Genomic DNA, 19907 nt, shown 5'->3' on the forward strand with positions numbered 1-19907 from the left:
TTCCTGCGTTATTTTCATAACCAGCAGCGGGAAAGCCAACCACTGAGGGCTGATATTACTATCTGGGGAAGGGGCCATTAATAACAGCCCACAGCTGTTTGCTTAGCCTTTACTGGCTAGATTACAGGGGGACCCCAGAAAAAAAAAAAAATAAATAAATCTAAGCAGCAAAGGCTGAACAGACAGCTGTGGGCTTATATTAATAGCCAGGGAAAGGGCCATGGATCCTGGCCCCCTCCAAGGCTAATAATATCTGCTCACAGTGGCCCCAGAACTTGCGCATCCATAAGATGCGCCAAGTCTGGCGCTTAGCCTACGCTCTTCCCACTTGCCCTTGTGCGGTGGCAAGTGGGGTAATAGGGTTGGGGTTCATGTCAGCCTTGTATTGACAGCTGACATGAAGCCCAGGTTAGTAATGGAGGGCATCTATAAGACGCCCCCATTACTAATCCCGTAGTAAAGTTTTTGAAATAAAGACACTGCTGGAATAAAGTATTTTATTTTAAATTAATTATTAAAACTGTGTGGAATTTTATTTATAAATAAAAAACGTTATATACTCACCTAAAACCTTATCCTCCATGCCCTTGTCTCTTGTAAGAAAGCAAAAATACAAAAACAACCATATTCTTCACCTGTCCGCTATGATGACATAGTCCAGTGTCCCACGACGATCTGGTCACTTCTACAGTAGACACACCAGTAATCATTGGTATGACTGTTGTATAGGAGAGCACTGTATACACTGATAAGAGTGTAATCACTCCTGTCAGTATATAATGCAGAGCTGCTGGGACTGAGGTCACTGGAGTTCATCAGCTGAGAGCTCTGGTGACCTCATTTACTGCATCAGTGTTGTGTGAGAAAGTTCTCACGCAGCACCAATGCCATAATGGAGCTTTCAGCTGATGAACTCCAGTGACCTCTGTCCCAGAAGCTCAACGCTATACACTGCCAGAGTCCTCCTGTCAGTGTATAGAGTGCTGCCGGGTGATCGGATCGCTGTGGGACATCAGGATGACGGACAGGTGAATATAAAGTGTTTTTATTGTAATTGATTTTTTTTTTTTTTTCACACTGTGCACTGGTGCAGGCTGAAGAAACTACTTCTCCCCTCAGCTGCACCTGCTCTCACTATTGTCAGCAGGAGCGGCCGTAGGATGATGGGAGGAGTAGTCTCCCGCGGGCACTTCTTCGTGTGCTTTTGCCGTGTTTTTGATTCATTGACTTGAATTGAGTCAGTCAAATATGCAGCAAACATCCGCAGCAAATCTGCAAATATTTTTATATCTGCGTCTTTGCTGTGGATTTGACTGACTCAATTGAAGTCAATGGGTGAAAAACGCACAAAGAATTGACATGCTGCAGATTTAACCGCAATGACAATCCTGACAGGAAAATTCCTGATCATTTGCACTGCACGTCAGGATTGTCATTGCATTAGCTGGCACACTGATTACCTAGCGTTTTTCATCCATTTCCGCGTGGAAAAAGCGGCGCAAAAACGAATTGTGTACACATAGCCTTAGATGGAAATTCTGATATAAGTGCTCAGTGTAGAGCACAGGATAAATGTGATCCCAAATGTTATGTAAAATGTTCCCAATAAAAGCTTCAAATCAATCCACAAAAAGAGTCCACACTCAGGTCCGTCATCTGATAACAGAAATATATGGGGCTTTCACGTTACTGTTAGCACAAAGGGTCTGGAAAAGCGCTATGGCGAATTCTGCGCTCCCAAATCCAAATTCCCCACTCCCTTCTGAGCCCCACAGTGTGCTTAAACCACATTTAGTGTCTACATATTTGGCAGGGGTATAATTTCCAAAATAGGGTCACTTGAGATGGGGGGGAATTCTGCTCTTCTAGCACTTAGGGGCTCTATATGTTGAGTCCGCAAACTATTCTAGGAAAATCTGCGCTCCAGGAGGCAAATAGCGCTCCATCCCTCCCGAGTCTCACTGTATGGCTAAGCAGTACTGTGCAGCTACATATGGGGGATTGCAATAGAATACAATAGTAAAACAGAACTTAATATTTGCTACAGAAACCCTTATTTGCAATTACAGAGGTCAGACTTTTCCTGTAGGTTCTTGACCAAGTTTGCACACACTGCAGCAGGGTTTTTGGCCCACTCCTCTATACAGATATTCTCCAGATCATTCAGGTTTTGAGGCTGTCGATGAGCAACATTGAGTTTCAGCTCCCTCCAAAGATTTTCTATTGGGTTCAGGTCTGGAGGCTGGCTAGGTCACTTCAAGACCTTGAAATGCTTCTTCCGGAGCCACTCCTTAGTTGCCCTGGCTGTGTCTTTCGGGTCATTGTCATGCTGGAAGACCCAGCCACCACCCATCTTCAATGCTCTTACTGAGGGAAGGAGGTTGTTGGCCAAAATCTCGCTATTCATGACCCCATCCAGTCTCTCTTCAATACGGTGCAATTGTCCTGTCCTGTTTGCAGAAAAGCACCCCCAAAGTATGATGTTTCCCCCACCATGCTTCATGGTTCAGATGGTGTTCTTAGGGTTGTACTCATCCTTCTTCCTCCAAACACAGTGAGTGGAGTTGATACCAAAAAGTTATATTTTGGTTTCATCTGACCACATGACCTTGTCCCATTCCTCCTCTGGATCATCCAGATGGTCATTGGCAAACTTCAAACAGGTCTGGACATGTGCTGGGGTGAGCAATGGGACCTTGAGTGCCCTGCAGGATTTTAATCCATGACAGCATAGTATGTTACTAACGGTAATGTTTGAGACTCTGGCCCCAGATCTCTTCAGATCATTGACCAGGTCCTCCCATGTAGTTCTGGGCTGATTTCTGACCTTTTTCAGAATCATCCTTATCCCATGAGGCGTCATCTTGCATGGAGTTCCAGACCGAGGAAGATAGCCCTGTATGTCCCTAGCAAAACCAATATAGTAATAAATCCGACAAGAGGTCAAAAGTTAAAAACAAAGACCTTTATTACAAAAAATTTTTTGGGCACATAGTGGCAAGAAAAAAAGAGCGCACACACGTATATCTTAATTATATCAAATGATAATGGGAGGGTATATGGATAATAGTAATACCAGGGCTGGATTAGACACCAAATCACCTCATGCATATACATTTTTGTAATAAAGGTCTTTGTTTAACTTTTGACCTCTTGTCGGATTTATTACTATATTGGTTTTGTTATCGTCTTCCGATTGGTCTACCAATTTAAGTAGCAGATATACATTTATGCTATTATGTTGATCTATTGGATCAGTAAGAATATACATAAAATATAAATGTATATTATCTGCTTGTCCTTTGCAACGGTTTTCTGTAGGTCCCTAGAGCTAGGCCCTAGGAAGGGAGGGGGAGGGGTGAGCACTAGTCAGCCCCACTGCAACTAAAGACAAACAGAGAGATCACGACTACAATCCACAAAGGAACTCCAAGAAGAATCTAGCCAACTCCAGACCTAAACAGAGGAATTTAATATATCACCAGCGATCCTCTGGAGAAACTGAGGGTATTTAAAGATCCAGAAAGGGTGTGTTAATTAGGATCAGAAGGTGGAGATCACCGCTGGGTCCTAGAGAGAGGGATGATGAAAGGATCAAGAAGGAGTCTGCAAGGCCAAACGCAGCGACCTTCTACAGCCGGATCCAGAATGACTGTCATATCTGATACACCCGTGACAAAGATTGACAGGCATCTTGTGTTTCTTCCATTTTCTAATAATTGTGCCAACAGTTGTTGCCTTCTCAACAAGCTGCTTGCCTATTGTCCTGTAGTGTAGCCCATCCCAGCCTTGTACAGGTCTACAATTTTGTCCCTGGTGTCCTTGGACAACACTTTTGGTCTTGGCCATGGTGGAGAGGTTGGAGTGTGATTGATTGCGTGTGTGGACAAGTGTCTTTTATACAGGTAACGAGTTCAGACAGGTGCAATTAATACAGGTAGAGTGTAGAGTAGGGGGGCATCTTAAAGAAAAACTAACAGGTCTGTGAGAGCCACAATTCTTGCTGGTTGGTAGGTGATCAAATACTTATTTCATGCAATAAAATGCTATTTAATTATTTAAAAATCATACAATATGATTTTCTGTTTTTTAATTTTAGATTCTGTCTCTCACAGTTGAAGTGTACCTATGATAAAAATTCCAGACCTCTCCATTCTTTGTAGACAGGAAAACTTACAAAATCAGCAGTGTATCAAATACTTGTTTTCGCCACTGTAAAGGCCCCGTCACACTTAGCGACCCTACAGCGATCCCGACAACGATACGACCTGTCAGGGATCGTTGCTGCGTCGCTATGTGGTCGCTGGTGAGCTGTCAAACAGGCAGGCTCACCAGCGATCAGGGGAGCAGCGACATCGTGGAAAGAATCTTTCCACGTTGTCCTGCTCCTGGTTACCAGCCTGCTGAAGCAGGAGCAGGCTGGTAACCATGATAAACAGCGGGTTACTAGGGGCACACGCGCACCTAGTAACCTGCTGTTTATCATGGTTACCACTCTGCTATGGTGAGCGGGAGGTTACCGCTCACCGTAGCAGAGTGGTAACCATGATAAACAGCGGGTTACTAAGTGCGCGTGCGCCTCTAGTAACCCGATGTTTATCGTGGTTACCAGCCTGATCGCTGGTCACACACAGCGATGTGTGCTGACCAGCGGGAGGGCAAAGACCAAAAAAAGGTCCAGGACATTCTGCAGCGATCAGCGACCTCACAGCAGGGGCCTGATCGCTGCAAAGTGTCACAAATAGCGACATCGCTGGTGAGGTCGCTGTTGCGTCACCAAAACCGTGACTCAGCAGCGATCTCGCTATGTGAGACGGGGGCTTTCGTGAGTAAAATAAATAAATTCTGGATTGCATCAACCTTATTCATTTGGGGTTTTAGGGTATGTGCACACGATCCGTACTGTCAGCGCTTTGAACGCAGCATACTTTATGCTGCTTCCAAAGTGCTGCACACAGGTGAATCCGCATGTGTTCATTGAACCATGTGAATGCACCGCAATCAATACCTTGTATTGAACTAATTTCTCTTGCGGAGACTAGCGAATCCACAAGAGAAATTGACCTGGTGCGGTCTGGAAATTAAATCTTTCCATCCGTCTGCAGGTGATAAACCGAGGTCCTGAGTTGTCTGGTCTCCAGGGCTTTGCACAACTTTCAACATGAACGGATCCTCTTTCTGCAGCCCTGTTCGGGAAAAGATATGGACAAGCTCTTGGGCTATACACTTACTGGAGGAGTTTCTTAACGGTACTGCCTCCGGGTACAATGTAGCATAATCGAGGACTACCAGGATATACTGATGTGCTCTGGCGGATTTGATCAAGGGTCCCACTAAACCCATCGCCATGTGATCAAACCGCACCTCAATGACTGGTAACGGCACTACTAAGGAACTATGGAAATGAGCGACTGGGGAAGTTAACTGGCAGGTGGGATAGGAGCTACAATCGTTAATCGCATAATCTCGGTGACAGCCGGGCCAGTAGAACCTCTAAAAGATTTGTTCCTGGGTTTTGTCTACTCCCAGATGACCCTGGGTGATGATGTTGAGGCGTTCTTGACGGTGTTCGAAAGGGTCATATTTTGCAAGGCTCTCCTTGCCGTCTTCCTCATGTGTGAATCACGTGCTGGATCTTGCTTCCGGGCTTACATCACTGAGGATAACCAACTCTGTGATACTCCTCTCCCTTCAATGATGCGGCCATCTTATAATATATACCGCACAGTACCACTTCTCCTGTCCTGTATACTGGAGTTGTTCTCAGTATCTGTATTATTCTCTATATATACACACTGCACAGTATCGCTTATGCTTTCCTGTATATATACTGCACAGTACCACTTCTCAAGCCCTGTATGCTGGGTGTAAGGCTCGCTCACCCTGATGTATAACACAGCCCGGTGCTATGCAGTTTTATTGGATAGCATTAGGCCCAATGTTAGACTATGGGGGAAGTGCAGATCTGCGATTATATTCTAGTGCCAAATCAGGATGAGAAAACAACTGCAGCATGATGCAAGTGGCTCAGATATTTGGATCACACACACACACACCCATACAAATCTATGGGTGCGTGTGAAACATAGAACTGCACACTGATGTCATCCGAGTGCAGTCCGATGTATGATCACAGACACAATAGAGAAATTAAGTTCTCCTTCTCCACACCTGTGCTGCGATTCTCCCATGCAAGAGAATTGGATCACACTAAGATAACACTTGGATCAAACTCTGACAGAGTTTGAGTGGAGTGTCATTAGCATAATTGGCCCAATGGTCTCGCATGAGAGAACGTACGCCAGTGAGAGCGTACCCTAATTCTCAGTATCTGTATTATTCTGTCTATATACACACTACACAATACCACTTCTCCTGTCCTGTTGTAGGAGAAGTGGCGTTGGACTTTGGGAGCGTCATTATTGGTTTATTATTTTCTACATTCCTATGGGCCAATAAAAATACATTTTGATAAACCTGTTTAAATGGGTTATCGCAAGTTTGGAAGTTATCCCCTTTCCTCTGGATAGGGGATAACGTTCCATTCACTGCGAATCTGACCTCTGGGACCCTCACGATCCTGAGAAACAGAGCTTTGAAGAACACCATGTAAATGGAGCTGTGGTCGATTGTACGCACTGCCGCGCAATTAACGTGTCTTTTCAAATAACTCCTTTAAAGCCCATGATGTACTAATACGCATCTGTGCCCTGGGACTTAAGAGCGCACACAGGCTGTGCAGGCACGATCGCCGCCGGGTGTCAGCTGTGGCAATGTGCAGGGAGCCTTCCCGCACCGCTCCCGGCACATTAACCCCCGCAATGCTGCAATCAAAGTCGATCGCAGCATTGCGGTGGCTAAGGGGAGGTGATCGCAATACTCACCTCCTCTTCCGGCCTCCAGCACTGTCTGCCGCGGCTTCCCGGGTGTTGCCATGATGACCCTATGTCGTCATGACAACATCCGGGTCACCAGACATCAGGAAGATTTTTTGGTCATCGCACTGCATGACCAAACTATCTTCTCCCTGTGCAGCGCTGACAGCCTGCATAGCACAGGGATAGTGCTCCATCCCTATGCTATGCAGGTGATCAGAATAAAAAAGAGTGAAAGTCCCAGAATGGGACAACTTAAAAAGGTTAAAAAAAAACTCTTGGAAAGTGAAAAATTTAAAAAAAAAAAATTGTAAATATATATAAAAAAAATAATCCACCAAAAATAAAAATATAATGTACCCATCAATAAATATTATGAAAAAAATACAAACAATAAAAGTACACATATTTGGTAGCGCCGCGTCCGTAACGACCTGACCTATAAAACTGTCCCACTAGTTAACCCCTTCAGTGAACACAGTAAAAAAAACGAAGCAAAAAACAATGCTTTATCATTATACCGCCAAACAAAAAATGGAATAACACGCGATCAAAAAGACTAATATAAATAAAAATGGTACCGCTGAAAACGTCATCTTGTCCTGCAAAAAACAAGCCACCATACAGCCCCATCATCCGAAAAATCAAAAAGTTATAGCTCTCAGAATAAAGCGATGCAAAATTTTTTTTCTATAAAATAGCTTTTATTGTGTAAAAGCGCCAAAACATAGAACAACAATATAAATGTGGTACCGCTGGAAACGTACTGACCCGAAGAATAAAGCTGCCTTATCAATTTTACCACACGCGGAGTAGAATAAAAAAAAAAAAAAAAAAAGCAATTCCTGAATTGTTGGTTTTTGTTTATTCTGCCTCCCAAAAGCCGGAATAGAAAGCGATCAACAAATGTCACGTGCCTGAAAGTGGCACCAATAAAAAAGTCAACTCATCCCGCAAAAAACAAGCCATAACATGACTCTGTTGGCCAAAATATGGAAAAATTATAGCTCTCAAAATATGGCGATGCAAAAACTAGATTTTACAAAATAGGTGTCTTTTAGTGTGTGACAGCTGTCAATCATAAAAACCCCGATATGATTCTGGTATCTCTGTAGTCACACCGACCCGAAGAATAAAGTAGTCCAATTACTTATACTGCACTAGGAACGGCGTAAAAAATAAACGCTGGGGTTGGGGTTGTTTTTTTTTTTTTTCAAAAGTAAAAAAAAAAAAAAAAACACGACGATATGGCAACTAGTGTTGAACGCAAGTGCTCGCTACTTGAGTTTGCATCGGGTGCTCGGGTATGCATTGAGTATCACGGGTGCTCGAATCTCCGCCCCATATGCGTCGCGGCCAAAAAAAAAAAAAAAAACTCGCGGGGATTGCCTGCCATGCACGAGCAATCCCCGCATGTTTTTTTTTTGGGTGTCTAATAACCGTGAAACATGCGGGAGGGGACTTGAGCATTTCACTTGAGCACCCGTGATACATGGTGCATACCTGAGTACCCGATGCAAACCCAAGTAGCGAGCACTTGCGCTCAAGACTAATGACAACTTATTCAATATGATGACCTAATGTTATCAAATTCTGTGTCGTACCTCTGGGTTCAAAATGTTCACTATACCCCTTAATAAAATCCTTGAGGGGTATAGTTTCCAAAATGGGGTAATTTGTGGGGGGGTTTCAACTATTTAGGCACATCAGAGGCTCTCCAAACGCGACATGGCGTCCTCGATTCCAGCCGATTTTACGTTCAAAAAGTCACACAGTGCTCCTTCCCTTCTGAACTCTGCCGTGCGCCCAAACACTGTATTTTCCCCACATATGGGGTATTGGTGTACTCAGGAGAAATTGCAAAAAGTTTTTGGGGTCCATTTTCTCCTCTTACCCTTGTGAAAATAAAAAAATTGGGGCTAGAACATCATTTTTGTGGAAAAAGTTTGATTTTTTTATTTTCACAGCTCTATGTTATAAACTTCTGTAAAGGACCTGGGGGTTCAAGGTGCTCACCACACATCTAGATAAGTTTCCTGAGGGGTCTAGTTTCCAAAATGGTGTCACTTGTGGGGGGTTTCCACTGTTTAGGCACATCAGGGGCACATCCGCTAATTATTCAAGCAAATTTTACAATCAAAAAGTCAAATGGCGCTCCTTCCCTTCCGAACCCTGCCACGTGCCCAAACAGTGGTTTTTCCCCACATATGGGGTATCTGCTTACTCAGGAGAAATTGCACAACAAATTTTGGGTTCCATTTTTTCCTCTTACCCCTGCGAAAATAAAAAAAATTGAGTCTAAAGTAACATTATGAAAAAAGTTAAATGTTCATTTTTTTCTTCCACATTCCAAAAATTCCTGTGAAGCACCTGAAGGGTTAATAAACTTCTTGAATGTGGTTTTGAGCACCTTGAGGGGTGCAGTTTTTAGAATGGTGTCACTTTTGGGCATTTTCTGGCATAAATTGCAAAATTGTCACCAAATTTCAGTTTTTTTCACAAATAAACGTAAGTGATATCGAAGAAATTTTACCACAATCACTAAGTACAATATGTCACGAAAAAACAATCTCAGAATCAGGGTGATCCGTTGAAGCGTTCCAGAGTAATTACCTCAAAGTGACAGTGGTCAGAATTGTAAAAATTGGCCTGGTCATTAACGTGCAAACCACTTTGGGTTGTAAAGGGGGTTAAGAAAGTGGTGAGGGGCATGACCAAGTAAAGGAAAAATTCACTGATTGGGAGTGATATGTGTTATAGGATGGGGGCTGGTTGGGTTGTGTGCCAGGGCTGCTTTTTTGTCTCACTCCAGCAATGCTTTCATCTCATCAGTCCATAAAACCATTGAAAATCAGTCTTCAGATGTATCTTGGCCCAGTCTTGATATTTCTATTTACCGCTATGTCTTGTTCAGTGATGGTCGGGTTTCTTCCTGCCTTACCTTGGTCATGTCTCCGAGCACTGAACACCTTGTACTCTGGGCACTCCAGGAACGTTGCAGTTTTGCAATATGACAGCACTAAAGGATAATATGCTCCTGGTCGCTTCATTTATGATTCTTCTCAAATCTTTTGAATATAAACGGAATCAGAGAGCAGCAATATGTAGGGGCTGAGAGCCTGATTCCAGGGATGTGTCACATACTAAGCTGTGTTTTGTTGTTTTAAAACAATCAGTGTTTTATCAGCAGGAGAGTATCACTACAGGACAAGCTTTTCTTGTGCCTACAAGTCCAACTATGCTAAAACCTCTAATTAGCAGCTTTCTGTCAATATCCAGTGTACACAGAAATCTGCCAATCACTGATGTGGGTGGGATTCCACAGGGTTCAACATTCCGAGCTCTGCTAGATCTGTAGCAGAGAATACTGTGATTCTATCACAACTGTTGTATCACAGTAAACTAGGTGATACATCGCTAGAATCCGGCTCTTTGTCCCTACCTCATGCTGCTGTCAGATTTCATATAAAAACCTGCTGACATATTCCCTTTAATGTGCGCCTTTTTTTCTCAACACATTTGAGACCCTGTTGACTATTTGCAACAAAACTTGATGGTTCTGTGATTACCCCCCAATATCTTAGCAATTTCAAGAGTGTGGCATCCCTCTGTAAGATTTGTAACAATTTTTGACTTTTCAGTCAGTTAAATCTCTTTTTTGGCCAATTTTTCTTGAGGAAAACAAGCTGCCTAGTAATTCTGCACACCTTGATAAATGGTGTTGTATCCTCAGTCCTCACCCTCTCTCATCACACAAATACACATCACCTATGTAACATAGTTTTAGTTTTTAAGGATGAAGGAAGACCAAGTCCTTTTAGTTCAACCCATAGCCTAACATGTTGATCCAGAGTAAGGCAAAAAAAAATCATGTGGCAAACACTAAGCTCCACATTGGGGAAAAAAAATCCTTCCTGACCCCATACGACAATCAGACTAGTTCCCTGGATCAACGCCCTATCAAGGAATCTAGTATATATAACCTGTAATATTATACTTTTCAAGAAAGGCATCATGCCCTTCTTAAATTTTAATAGTGAATCACTCATAACATCATGCGGCAAAGAGTTCCATAGTCTCACTGCTCTTACAGTAAAGAATCTGCGTCTGTGATTATGATTAAACCTTCTTTCCTCCAGACGTAGAAGATGCCCCCTTGTCCCCGTCTCAGGCCTCAGAGTAAAAAGATCAGTAGACAGATCTTTGTACTGTCCCCCATATACTTGTACATAGTAATAAGATCACCCCTAAGCCTTCTTTTTTCCACAGTAAATAACCCCAAGTGTAATAACCTGTCTTGGTATTGCAGACCCCCCAGTCCTCTAATAACCTTGGTCGCTCTTCTCTGCACCCGCTCTAGTTCAGCTATGTCTTTCTTATACACCGGAGACCAGAACTGTACACAGTATTCTATGTGTGGTCGCACTAATGACTTGTATAGAGGTAAAATTATGTTCTCCTCATGAGCATCTATGCCTCTTTTAATGCATCCCATTATTTTATTTGCCTTTGCAGCAGCTGCCTGACATTGGCCACTAAACGTGAGCTTGTCGTCCACCAATACACCCAGTTACATTTTGCCCAGTGTTTTACAATTAAGCATATAATTATACATTTTATTTCCTCTGCCCAAGTGCTTTACCTTACATTTATCCCCAATAAAGCTCATTTGCCATTTATCAGCCCAAGCTTCTAGTTTACATAGATCCTCCTGTAATATAAAATTGTCCTCCTCTGTATTGATTACCCTGCAGAGTTTAGTGTCATCTGCAAATATTGAAATATTACTCTGTATGCCCCCTACAAGGTCATTAATAAATATGTTAAAAAGAACATTCACTTCATCCAATAAGCATTCAGGTTTATACAGCTTGGAGTTGAAAAATCTGTATACAAATATTGATATGGTCAAAATACTCACTTGCCTAATAATTCTGCACACTGGGCTTACTGACCTATCAGTCTCTCTTAGTTTCCAACACTGCTCTAGTCTTCTCACTCATGTAACAACTATTCTGACTTGCCGGCACACATAGGACTCTACAGGTGCTTCTCACAAAATTAGAATATCATCAAAAAGTTAATTTATTTCAGTTATTCAATACAAAAAGTGAAACTCCTATATAATATAGAGCCGTTACAAACAGAGTGATCTATTTCAAGTGTTTATTTCTGTTAATGTTGACGATTATGGCTTACAGCCAATGAAAACATAAAAGTCATTATCTCAGCAAATTAGAATAATTACGAAAAAACACCTGCAAAGGATTCCTAAGCGTTTAAAAAGGTCCCTTAGTCTGTTTCAGTAGGCTCCACAATCATTGGGAAGACTGCTGACTTGACAGATGTCCAGAAGGCAGTCATTGACACACTAAGTAAATGGAAAGTAAATTTTGCATTTCATTTGGAAATCAAGGTCCCAGAGTCTGGAGGAAGAGTGGAGAGGCACACAATCCAAGCTGCTTGAGGTCTAGTGTGAAGTTTCCACAATCAGTGATGGTTTGGGGAGCCATGTCATCTGCTGGTGTAGGTCCACTGTGTTTTATCAAGACCAAAGTCAGGGCAGCAGTCTACTTGGAAATTTTAGAGCACTTCATGCTTCCCTCTGCCGACATGCTCTTTGGAGATGAAAATTTCAATCTCCTGCAGGACTTGGCACCTGTCCACACTGCCAAAAGTACCAATACCTGGTTTAAAAACAGTATCACTGTGCTTGATTGGCAGCAAACTCACCTGAACTTAACCCCATAGAGAATCAATGGGGTATTGTCAAGAGGAAGATGAGACACCAGACCCAACAATGCAGACGAGCTGAAGGCTGCTATCAAAGCAACCTGGGCTTCCATAACACCTCAGCAGTGCCACAGGCTGATCGCCTCCATGCCACGCCACATTGATGCAGTAATTGATGCAAAAGAATCCCCCACCAAGTATTCCACCGCAGAAACGCTTAAAAAACGCTTGGTAGAAGGTCTGCAATGTTCCCCAATGATAATCCGCATGTGCTGTGCACATGCTTCGGAAATTTCCGCTGCGGATTATCATTGCGGAAAAATCTGCAGCACTACCAATTATTTTGCGTAATCGCTGCCTTTTAGCCGCCATTGACTTGCATTGAATCGCTTAATATCCGCATGACTACATGTGCACATGCGGATATTAAGCGATTCAATGTGCGCATAGCGATGTGTCCTGGCTCTTCGGCAGCTCGCAATGGTTTAAAAGGACCTTCCATGACGTCATTTAGTCATGTGACAGGTCACTCGACCACCGACATCAGCGGTCGCGTGACCTGTCACATGAATAAATGACGTCATGGAAGGTCCTTTTAGACCACCTCGAGCAGCCCAACACACCGGACGCACTAGAGAAAAGACCGGGGGCCATCGGAAGGAGAGTATAATGTTTATTTTTTACCATTCTTTTACTATAACTTTGTCGCACTATATAAATCTATGCCATTTGCATGGATTTATATAGTGTTGCCCAGTTGTCAAGCACTTTTCCAAGTGATGCTAAAATCGCTTTGAAAGCGCTTGACAACCCGCATGCGGAAATGCATGTGAAGAACGCTTCACATCCGCATGTCCCTGGCAGGAAAAACGCATGTACAATCCGCATGTACAATCCGCATGCGTTTTTTCTGCCAGGGGAGATGCAGAAACACTCAGGAAAAATCCGGAGCATTTCTGCATCGTGGGCACATAGCCTTACTGAGATAATGCCTTGTGTTTTCATTGGCTGTAAGCCTTAATCATCAACATTAAAGAAGTTGTCCGATACTTTTTTTTTTTTTTAACTTGCCCAATGTGTTCAGCATGTGGGCATAAGTATATTTGTAAATACCTTGTGTTTCTGTTAGCGCCGCTCACAGGCATCACGTGACCCACCCCCCCGGTGACGTCACAACAAGTGAGGCGTGACTCAGCACTGGGGTCCCCGCGGTGGCTGCTGGGTTGTGGGCGGGGTTATTCCCCTGTGTCACACCCAGCATCCACTGCGCGCTTTCCCAATGAATGGGGAGAGTGAGAGCGCGTGGTGGATGCTGGGTGTGACGCAGGAGAATAACCCCGCCCACAACCCAGCAGCCACCTGTGGAACGTGAAAGAGGGACCGCCAGCTGCAGCTTGGACTTGGTGTGACGTCAGCGCCGGCTGCAGCCGGGGGTCACGTGATGCCTGTGAGCGGCCAGTGATAGCACTGCTCACAGGCATTATCTGCAACACAAGGTATTTACAGAGATACTTATGCCCACATGCTGAATACTTTGGGCTACTTAAAAAAAAAAAAAACGGACAACCCCTTTAACAGAAATAAACACTTGAAATAGATCACTGTTTGTAATGACTATATAATATACAAGTTTCACTTTTTGTATTGAAGAACTGAAATAAATTAACTTTTTGATGATATTCTAATTTTGGGAGAAGCACCTGTATGTGAGAGTCAGAAGTTTTTTTTATGACTATGAAGCCTACTTCTTCTAATGCCCCATAAACTTACATAGGAAAAGCGAAGTGAGAATAGCCATCATGTAACCCAGAAGAAGCCTGGATCGGTGCTAGTAATCAGAAGAGACAGCAATCGTTGGTTGGAGTGCTTCTTTAAAGTATAGTATTCTTAAAGGGGTATTCCCATCTCCAAGATCCTATCCCAATATGTATTAGGTGTAATAATAATAATATTAGCAAATACCTCCAATAGAAATGTGGTATAGTTCTTCTGATAAGTTATTTTGCTTACCCCATGTGCAGGACATTGCAGTAGCTTAGCTATCCATGTTTAAGGCCACTAACAGCTAACGGTCACTATTTGTGAGGTCATAACCTTGGATACCTAAGCTACTGCAATGCCTGCACATGGGGTAACCAGCACAACTTATCAGAAAAACTATTACATTTCTAATTGGAAATCTTTGCTAATATTATTAATACACCTACTACATATCGGGATAGGACCTTGGAGGTGGGAATACCCCTTTAATGAAGGAAAGTGTCAGGCCTCATATATGTTCAATCCATGTTTTTCCCAGAACATGTACCCATTATAATCTATAGGGCTGTTCACATGTTCATTTTTGATCTGAGTCATAGATCAAACTTCACTACTTTCATCAATGAGTCCATGAGAAATAACAGACACACAAAGGTTACCTATCTCATCAGACTGCGCTTTATTTTTACTCAGTGGGTAGGAGAAGATTGGATTTTTTTTCATACGCAAAAACTGGATGTGAAATTGATGGCAAAAAAAAATAAATAATGGGCGAAAAAACAAATCCAGCACACTGATGAAAAGCGCACCATTTTGTCACGTACGAGAAAAAAAATGTCTGTATGAAGACTAATTTTTTTTTATTTATTTATTTTTTTTTTATACATTTTAACCCCTTCAGGACCCAGCCTATTTTGACCCTAAAGACCTTGGCATTTTTGTCAATTCTGACCAGTGTCCCTTTACGAAGTAAAAACTCTGGAACACTTCAACGGATCCTAGCGATTCTGAGATTGTTTTTTCGTGACATATTGGGCTTCATGTTAGTATTAAATTTAGGTCGATAATATTTGCGTTTATTTGTGAAAAAATCAAAAATATGGGAAAAATTTTGAAAATTTTGCAATTTTCAAATTTTGAATTTTTATTCTGCTAAACTAGAGAGTGATGTGACACAAAATAGTTAATAAATAACATTTCCCACATGTCTACTTTACATCAGCACAATTTTGGAAAAAAAAAAAAATTTTGGTAGGAAGTTAGAAGGGTTCAAAGTTCATCAGCAAATTTTCTTTTTTCCAGCAAAATTTGCAAAGCCATTTTTTTAGTGACCACATCACATTTGAAGTCCCTTTGAGGGGTGTACATGACAGAAAACACCCAAAAGTGACACCATTCCAAAAACTGCACCCCTCAAGCTACTCAAAACTACATTCATGAAGATTATTAAACCTTCAGGTGCATCACAGGAACTAAAGCAACATGGAAGAAAAAAATGAACATTTTAATTTTTCTAACAAAATTTTTTTTCTAGCCTAAATTTTTCAATTTTCACATGGGTAACTGGGTAAAATGCATCCTAAAATTTGTTGGGCATTTTCTCCTGAGTAAACCAATACCTCATATGTGGTCATAAACCACTGTTTGGGCACACCACAGGGCTCAGAAGGGAAGGAGCGCCATTTCACTTTTTGATTGGAAAATTAGCTCCAAAAGTCAAATTGCGCTCCTTCCCTTCTGAGCCCTGCCATGCGCCCAAACAGTGGTTTATGACCACATATGAGGTATCGGTGTACTCAGGAGAAATTGCCCAACAAATTTTAGGATGCATTTTATCCTGTTACCTATGTGAAAATTAAAAAAAAATAGGCTAAAAGAAATTTTTTGTAAAAAAAAAAAAAAAAGTATTTTTAATTTTTACGGATTAATTTGTGAAGCACCTGGGGGTTCCAAGTGCTCACTATGCATCTAGATAGGTGCCTTTGGGGTCTAGTTTCCAAAATGGGGTCACTTGTGGGGGAGCTCCAATGTTTAGGCACACAGGGCCTCTCCAAACGCAACATGGTGTCCGCTAACAATTTCGGCTCAAATTGTTAGCGGACACCATGTTGCGTTTAAAGAGCTCCTGTGTGCCTAAACATTGGAGCTCCCCCATAAGTGACCCCATTTTGGAAACTAGATCCCCCAAGGCACCTATCTAGATGCATAGTGAGCACTTGGAACCCCCAGGTGCTTCACAAATTGATTCGTAAAAATGAAAAAGTGGAAAAAAAATACTTTTTCATTTTTATGAATCAATTTGTGAAGCACTTGGGGGTTCCAAGTGCTCACTATGCATCTAGATAGGTGCCTTGGGGGGTCTAGTTTCCAAAATGGGGTCACTTGTGGGGGAGCTCCAATGTTTCGGCACACAGGGGCTGTCCAAACACGACATGGTGTCCGCTAACAAATTGGAACCATGTTGCGTTTGGAGAGCCCCTGTGTGTAAACATTGAAGCTCCCCCACAAGTGACCCTATTTTGGAAACTAGACCCCCCAGGGAACTTATCTAGATGTAGTGTATGTGAGTTTGGTGTGTGGTGTGGTGTATACACCACACACACACACAAACAACCTCACATACACTACAACACACACACCAACCTGACATAGGTTGGTGTGTGTTGTAGTGTACGTGATGTTTTGTATGTCATGCTAGTGTGGGTGAGTTCTGTAGGGAAGGTCAGGATGTGTTTAGTACGGGGACATGTGATGAATTTTGAAGCATTCATTCAAACACAGTCCCGGTTTATCAGGACACGTTTCACATTGGAAACGGGTGACCTTTCTTATCCCCCTTTTATGGCAGACCCGGCACCTTTTTCTTACCGTGACCTCACCAGGAAAATGTTGCCCTGGTACCACACGGGAGACTCGAGTTCCAGGGGTGCTGGGGCCCGCTTCTTCTTCGCTTCTAAAAATCAGGGCCTTTATCACCGCCTCCTGGAAGTTGAGGAAGGTGTTGGTGGTCTGGCCTGCACATCGTGACAGCACGTATGCGTTATACAGTGCCATTTGAACGATGTGCACGGCCAGTTTTTTATACCAGACTTTCGCCTTCCTCATCGCACTGTAGGGCTGGAGGACTTGATCAGAAAGATCAACTCCCCCCATGTGCTTGTTGTACCCCAGGGCACAGTCCAGTTTGCGGACCGGTGCTGGGGTACCTCTAACGTTGGTGGCCGTGGTGCCGGGACCATGGATTGTGGTCAAGAAAAAGACGTCCCTTTTGTCTTTGTACTTCACCACAACCATGTTGCCGCTACATTGAGCTCGGCTCTCACCCTTTGGGAAAACCTGCTCAATTAGCGTCAAAGGGAGACCCCTCTGGGTTCTGCGCACAGTACCGCAAGCGGCGGTAGCTCTGGCAGAGAGGGACTGAACTAGGGGAATGCTTGTATAAAAGTTATCAACGTATAGATGGTAACCTTTATCAAGCAGTGGGCGGATCAAATCCCACACTATTTTCCCACTTACCTTCAGAGCAGGTTGACATTCTGGGGGCTGAATCCTCGAATCCTTTCCTTCGTAAACTCTAAAGCTGTGAGTGTACCCTGAGGCACTCTCGCACAGCTTGTAGAGCTTTATTCCGTACCTGGCCCTCTTACTGGGCAGGTATTGTCGGAATTGAAGCCTCCCTTTGAAGTGGATGAGGGATTCATCCACAGAAATTTCCCTTTGGGGAACGTACACTTCAGCAAACTTGTTGCTGAAGTGTTCTATGACCGGACGAATTTTGAACAGTCTGTCAAAATTCGGGTCATCGCAGGGAAGGCTGTCCGTGTTATCCCTGAAATGTAAAAATTTGTGAATGACCTCAAATCTTTTGCGGGTCATCACCATTCCGAACACTGGAGTTTGATATAAAATATCGGTACTCCAGTATTGACGGATTTCTGGTTTCTTCACAATCCCCATGTGAAGTACCAGTCCCCAATATTTTAACATTTCTACTGAGTCAACGGGACTCCAAGTAGAAAACATTGAATTTGGGTTTGCAGACAAAAATTGTTGGGCGTAAATGTTAGTCTGCTCCACCATGAGACTGACAATGGCCTTAGAGAAATAGACTTTGAAAAAGTCTATTTCCCTGAGGTTTGCGGTCTCAAACTGGATTCCTGATTGGGGAAGGAAATCAGGAATCCGCGGAGCGTAATTTTCAGGGACGGGGGTCCACACCGGGGCACTGGTGCTAGGTTGGGCGTGACTAGCACCAGGTTGAGGGTTACTTACAGATGGCTGTGTGTCTTCTTCCACGGCCTCCGGACGATGCCTTGACCTCTGACGTCGTCTTGGTGCCGGCTCGGTGTCACTGGAGGAGGAAGAATGAGAGGAATAGAGGAACGTGGGGTCCTCTCCCTCACTATCAGCTTCGGAGGCAATAAATGAATATGCCTCCTCAGCTGAGTACGCCCTAGGGCGGGACGGGTGGGACATTGTGTGCTGTGGGGAAAAAAAAAATCTAAACTTTATTATTAGTATGAGTGTACGTGTGTATGTGTGAGTGCTTGGTGTAAATCACGTGTGGGGGCGGTCAGGCGCACGGGGCGCAGGAGGGGGCACGGTCAGGCGCAAAGGAGGGGGCACAGTCAGGCGCAGGAGGGGGCGCAGTCAGGCGCAGGAGGGGGCGCAGTCAGGCGCAGGAGGGGGCGCAGTCAGGCGCAGGAGGGGGCGCAGTCAGGCGCAGGAGGGGGCGCAGTCAGGCGCAGGAGGGGGCGCAGTCAGGCGCAGGAGGGGGCGCAGTCAGGCGCAGGAGGGGGTTGAGGAGATGGAAGAGCCAGCAGTGATCACTGGGCAGAAAGGGGGGTAGGAGCCGGCAGGCAGCAGGGGGGTGATCACTCGGATGGCGGGGGGGGGGGCTGGTGATCACTGGGGGGGGTGAGATCCCTGGGACTGGGGGATGGTGTTGTGATCCCTGGGACTGGGGGATGGTGTTGTGATCACAGGCGCAGGAGATTTACACGGAGCCTGCTGCTGCTGCCACCGGCTGTCAGAAGGAGAGCAGCAGCCGGTGGATGAAGACGTGGGAGAGAGCGGAGGGAGCGGTAGGGGATGGAGGGGGGGGGGGGGGTCGGGGGCTAAGTGGGGGCTGGAGTGAGACAAGGGGAGAAACAATTACCGACAGCAGCAATGTGGGGCAGCAGCGGATCGCGGGCGGCAGCGGATCGCAGGAAGCGGGGGTCGCTGGCGGGTCTGGGGTCGACGGCGGCTAACCAATCTCCTCAGCATCCACGGACAGGATAAAAGCTGAGGGATTTGGTTAGCCATTTAAATTTCCTCCTCCACATCTGATTGGAGGGCTAGCGTCACATGGACACTAGCCCCAATCAGATCTGGGGGGGGGGGGGGGGACAGAGGTGACACTCCCCCCAGCCAATGGCTGATGCTGTAAGCATCAGGCTATGCCCAGATTGAAATATTTCACCAATTTTCATTGGTGAAATGTTTCATTCATTCCGATTGGCAGTTTCACTAAAAGTGAAAATGAAACTACCAATC

The sequence above is a fragment of the Phyllobates terribilis genome, unplaced genomic scaffold, assembly GCF_046119375.1.
Source record: "Phyllobates terribilis strain yellow unplaced genomic scaffold, ASM4611937v1 Scaffold_1__5_contigs__length_1240528914, whole genome shotgun sequence".
Classification (NCBI taxonomy): Eukaryota; Metazoa; Chordata; class Amphibia; order Anura; family Dendrobatidae; genus Phyllobates; species Phyllobates terribilis.